Source organism: Asparagus officinalis, chromosome 8 (genome assembly GCF_001876935.1).
Source record: "Asparagus officinalis chromosome 8, Aspof.V1, whole genome shotgun sequence".
NCBI classification, from domain to species: domain Eukaryota; kingdom Viridiplantae; phylum Streptophyta; class Magnoliopsida; order Asparagales; family Asparagaceae; genus Asparagus; species Asparagus officinalis.
Window position 1 is genome coordinate 22,542,145 of NC_033801.1, and position 5,868 is coordinate 22,548,012.

A 5,868-nucleotide genomic window follows, 5' to 3' on the forward strand; every position below is an offset into this window, starting at 1 on the left:
GAGTTGGCCATCATTAATGATGGCCAACTCATTATCCAATAGGAGGGGGACACCTCACTTGTCCTCTTTATTGGTCCCATATTTTGGCTCTCTGTAGCAAAGTTCTTTTTTTTTATCATGGTCGCGAAGCATATGACGTGTTCGCTGACGGGGGGCGTTAGAAATTACCGGCGATCTAATAACCTGCTTCGTAACGAAGTTTAGTCCCTCCTTCCCTTGTTACTGATTTTGCTAGCTTTCGGTTTACCCTGTGACTACGGTGGGAGTGCTTATTTAATTGTGTGATCGGTCATATATGAGTATAAACATCCGGTTAAATGATAGATATGTAATGACCAGAGATCCAATTAACCCAATGTAATACTATAATATAGAAAAGGGTATTTTTATCTTATTAGGAAATGAGTTCTCTCAGATTTTTCATATGGTTTGTCAAACAGAGTCTACAGAGAAACTTATATCTAATAAATAAACGGGTTTGATGTGCATTAGTTGTCGGTTCGTTTAGCAAAATGAGGTACCAAAAGACGGAGAAGTAAAGTTTACACTTTTTAGTGTGGCAAGTAAGATGAGCCGCACCACTAGTCTATCTCTAGGTAGATTATTTAGGAAAATGATCTATCACGTTATACCTATTATTTCATCGTATGTGGTGAAAGAATAGTACGAAATATGCTACTAAAGGGCTTTATAACTTTATAATGAAGAAATTAGAAATGTAAATGGACTTACATTTACTAGAAACAGTAAATGCTACAGCAATTTGGTGTGAGGAAAATTTACAACCTTCAAAAAAATCTAGATAAGTAAATCATCGAAACGTGCCCTAGTTTCTTCATATAGCAAATTTATGTAGGTTTTGTGCTAATAATTTTTCAATCAAACGATGGATTTCTACTGAAAATATGTTTTCCACAATATAATTGCATATATCATAACAACAAATTTGAAGTTGATTTCTTGCAACAAATGTTACATCAGGATTTATTACTGAAACATTTAATGTAATTTATTTAAACAAACAAAACATCCCTAAATGAACCATCTAGAAAAATATGTGTGACAAGATTAAATAAGTTAAGGGGGGAAAAGAGAAGTAGAGATATAAAGCTAAAAGATCGAACTTGGAAGAATATGATAATATTTAATTTAACAGAAAAGATGATGCATCATATAATCAAACAGAAGACTATGATTCATGTAGGAGACACTGAATAGTTTGGGGGGAAAAGTTTGATGTTGTTGTTTGTATGGTATCAGAGAGAAGTTATAACATTAATGTTTATGTTAGAAGTTAAGTAGTGGGATTTAAGGCAGATTTTGAAGAAGCTAGGATCCCTTAATCTCCTTTAATGGCTGACTACTGAGCTAGAGAGAGTCCTGCATATATGCAACACGCTAGAGGATCGAAGTTGAGTTCTCCAATGGTTCATCCAAAGATCAAGTTAGTTATGATTTTAAGAAGGAAATGACTTAGTTCTCTTAAGGGCATGTTTGTTTGTACGGAAGTAATTATGAAGTAGCTGAAGTAAAAGAAGTAGATGCTACTTCTGTTACTTCCAAGCAAAAAAGTATGTTTGGTTCTCTGAAAAACTTACTTCCAATACTTAAACGCTTATGTGGCGCCTACGTGTCATTCTTACTTCCAAAATATTTTTTCAATCCTCAATACTCAGAAGTAGCTCGGAAGTAGTTGAAATGCATATTCTTCCAAAATATTTTTTCAATCCTCAATACTCAGAAGTAGCTCGGAAGTAGTTGAAATGCATATTAATTAGGAAATAAATAATTTTTCAATCCTCAATACTCAGAAGTAGCTCGGAAGTAGTTGAAATGCATATTAATTAGGAAATAAATAATTCTTTATTAATATTTTCTTTATTAGTTACTTCTAACAACTGTTCATTGATAAAATTGCTCTTAATTTTAACAATTATTTTGTAGTAATTTGTGATGATCGTCGGCCAGCTTTTCTTTGGGATGAAGAGAACAATTTGTCTATTAATTCTTTGTCTAAATACCACGTTGATGTGACAATCAAAGGAGCGAGGGAGGAGGGAAATTGGAGGTTTATAGGAATTTATGGTCATCCGGAGTCTCATCGTAGGTGAGAAGTAAACAATTATTTTGAAGCTATGTGGTTGAAGGATTCTTCTTGCTCTCAAGTAGTGATGAGTCATAGCGGCATGAAAACTGGTTGTAACGTGCTAGATCAAATTAAAGAGCGTGGTGTGGCTTTGAAATTGTGGAAGCAACATGTGTTAATTACTTCCTAGTAATATTTCCAAATATTATCCAAATAAAAAAAAATAAATGAAGAGGAAGAAGTTCTACTTCCATTACTTCTAAAAATATATGAAACAAAAAAAATGATATTTCTACTACTTCCTACTTCATAGTTTTGAAAGTTACTTCTATAACCTACTTCTTACTTTCAATACTTCCATTATCCAAACGGGCCCTAAGCATATCGAACTTTGCATACCTGCATGTAGTAGACAACATGCCTGTTTATACTAGATCTAGAAGGGCATTTGTGTAACTTTGGTCGAGTCCAGTCAGTTGGCTTGGTCAGCTAATACTTTACAGGTGTCGACAATGGATGATCCGAGTCATCATTATATTTATTGTGGCATCAATAGAGAGTCAGCTAGTACTTTACAGGTGTCAGCAATGGGTGATCCGAGTCATCCTTATATTTATTGTGGCATCGACAGAGAGTCTGTAGGGTTAGCGTGGTCCGATGAGTCATTATGACTCTAGGGGAGGTGCAATGATGGCTTTGACTATACATTTAACGTGATAGCGACTGGCTGTTGTCGCTGAGTTCGAGAGAGGACGCCTTTTATCTCCGTCCTTTGAGAGAGGATGAGTGAAAACGCCTTTCGACTCGGTCTGCCGAGTGAGGACGCCTCGGATATCTGAGATGGCTCGAGCGAGGACATCTTTCGTCTCGGTCGAGTGAAAACGTCTTTCGAGCCGGTCTTTATAAGACTAGGGTCGGGTTGTTATCTAGTTGATCGAGACATGTGTCGCTTTCTAGAATAAGGTTTATATTTAGCTATTTGTGTGATATAAAAATTAATGGGTTTTCTAATGTTCTTGACCAAGTACCCCAATTTACATTGGCTTTTCACCGAAAAAGAAATTACACAAATGACAAATCAAGCCAAACGCAAAGCACACAAAATATCTACTTGCTCATGCGGAATTTGGGTCAATTATTACTCCTTATCTACTATATTACATTAATTACGATCCCAGCTATCAAAAGAGTTATTATTCTTTAATCTACTTTAGGTTCATATACCTGCCATTTGAAACATAATAGGTCCTGATCACCTAAGATTCTCATGTCATCATATGATGCGTTGTTAGCGCACTTTTAAACTGGAGCATGAGACTAATTAAAAGAAAGGTTTAGTTGCAGCTACAAGCAACAATGTTCTGAGTATCAAAAAGGAATAATATAGTTCTCATTGTAACATAATATTGATAAGATCTCATTACCTACAAGAGATTTAAAATTTAAATTTCAGTTCTGTCAAGTTAAATCTCTCTGAAAAAAGAAAGGTAAAGAGAACTGACTATGATCATGTGATTAACGTAGGTAAAGGTGAAAATATCTCATTAGAAGAATAAAGGCAAATGCTTTGATCATACATCCATCTTTTATTCCCAAACTTTATGAAACAAAGTAATAATTGACATAGTTTATAACGAATGGATCTATCCTACTTTTATCCAATGCAGATGAGAATTAGCTAGCTAACAACTATGTTGGGAATTTAACGCCTAAACCCCTAATGCAACAGAAACGCAGAATAGAGAACAATACACAAGATTTACGAGGTTCGGCAACTGCCTACGTCCTCGGGAGCCACACAAATAATTTCTTATTTAATCTAACAAGAAATTACAAATCAAGAGCAAATCTCTAAACTGAGATTCCTCAAATGAACACTGTAGCTACAGTGTTAAGTCGCCGCCAGCCAGAGAGAAATCGGAGGAGGGGGAAAAAGCACCGCAAACCCTAGGGCATCAAAGGGCTTTTATAGCCGAAAAGTTGACAGGCTGGCGACAGCCTGTCGCCAGCGGTTGTTCGGACGCGGGTGTGGGAGGCCAAAAACGCGAGCGTGGGGGTGCTGAACGCGGACGTCGGAGTTCTGAACGCGGGGGTCGACATCGCCCAGACGCGGGGGTCGGAGCTTCCCGAAACGCCGAGGGTCGCGTTCGCCTGTTCGAGCTCCATCTCGAACTGAGCCTGGAGTTCGTCGTCGCCACCCACGCTCACCTGCGTCATCCTGGAGCTCGTCGGAGCTCCTCCGCCGGCAGAGGTTGGTATCCACCCCAACCTAACAAACTACATCTTTTAGATGCAACTTATCACTATTGTTATATTAATAGGCACATCTAACAATAACTTAAATAATAATACACGATCTAGGTAACATAACCATCAACTAAAACACTAAAGTTACCCGAAAAATAAACATCACAAACTGAGAGAAACTAGATGCGTGTTATCATGCTAATTAAGGCTTTTCACTGTTGGTTCACATGCTGAAGTTATAGACGAGCTAGAGATCACAAACTAAAAAGATCTTTTTTTTTCTTTATCTTTTTTTTTTGTGTGGTGGTGGGTGGGGGGGGGGGGGGGGGGGGGGGGGGGGGGGGGGGGGGCTTTGTATAAATAGTTAGATTGCTATCCTTAAAAAAGATTGTTAAGACATACTAATTTTAATGCATCATGACCAAAGTTCAAAGTAACGTAACATTTATTCAATTCTGATAGAGGTGAAAATGGTTTGGATATAGCTCGGATATGATATACTAATCATATATGTTTCTGCTTAGCAATCTCAGATACTGATATGAATAAGATATGCCTTTGTGAGTTTTCCTTATCCGCTAAAATCGAATATATATGGATACATATATACATGTAAATACAAAACAGATATGAGAAAATCAGACAATATCTTTAAAAAAACACAGTTCTTATGACATAAGAGTTCTCATATGTTCAATTTAGATATCTTGATCATCAATGTTAACTTCAAATTTATTAATCTAAGAATTAATAATAATTACAAAACATATATTTAGATATTTCAGATATGAATATTTTATTACACATATCCGTATCTGCAAACATATAGATATTTAATAACCATATATATCTATATCCATAATCATATAGCTATTTTTTTTTTTTTTTTTGCTGGCAAGGGAAACCTGGTCACCTCCTCTCAATTTTCCTCCCTTTGGGAGTCCCGCCAGCGGCCCTTGATCGATTCCCCATGATCCCCACTTAATATCCTGCAAGGAGCTACCCTTATTACCAGGGGCTCAACCCCACGTGAGTGGGCGAACAGGCAGTGGACCACTAGGGACGCGACCTGGTGAGCATACAACGGGCTGAGACTGAGTGACCAGTAAAACCCCGGGTTCCTGCTACCCCCTTAAACCACAGGAGCCAGGTGAATGTGGTAACGGTGATTCGAACTCCTGACCAACTAGGGAGATCTCCTCCCTCACTCTTCGTGGCGCTAACCAGGAGCCCCAAGATTCGAACTCCTGACCAACTAGGGAGATCTCCTCCCTCACTCTTCGTGGCGCTAACCAGGAGCCCCAACCCGCGGGGGCAATCATATAGCTATTTAGTAATCATATATATATACACTAAAACAGAAATATCTTTGGATATTGATATTTTGTTGCATCCCTGAAGCTCCTTAGAAAGGTTGCCCTAAAGGCAAGATTGAATTCGTGGACTATGTTATTGTATTTTATACTTACAAATCTCTTCTAGCAGTAGTCCCTCATTTTCAACTTTGTCGACGAGTAGCTGTTCAATATTTCAGA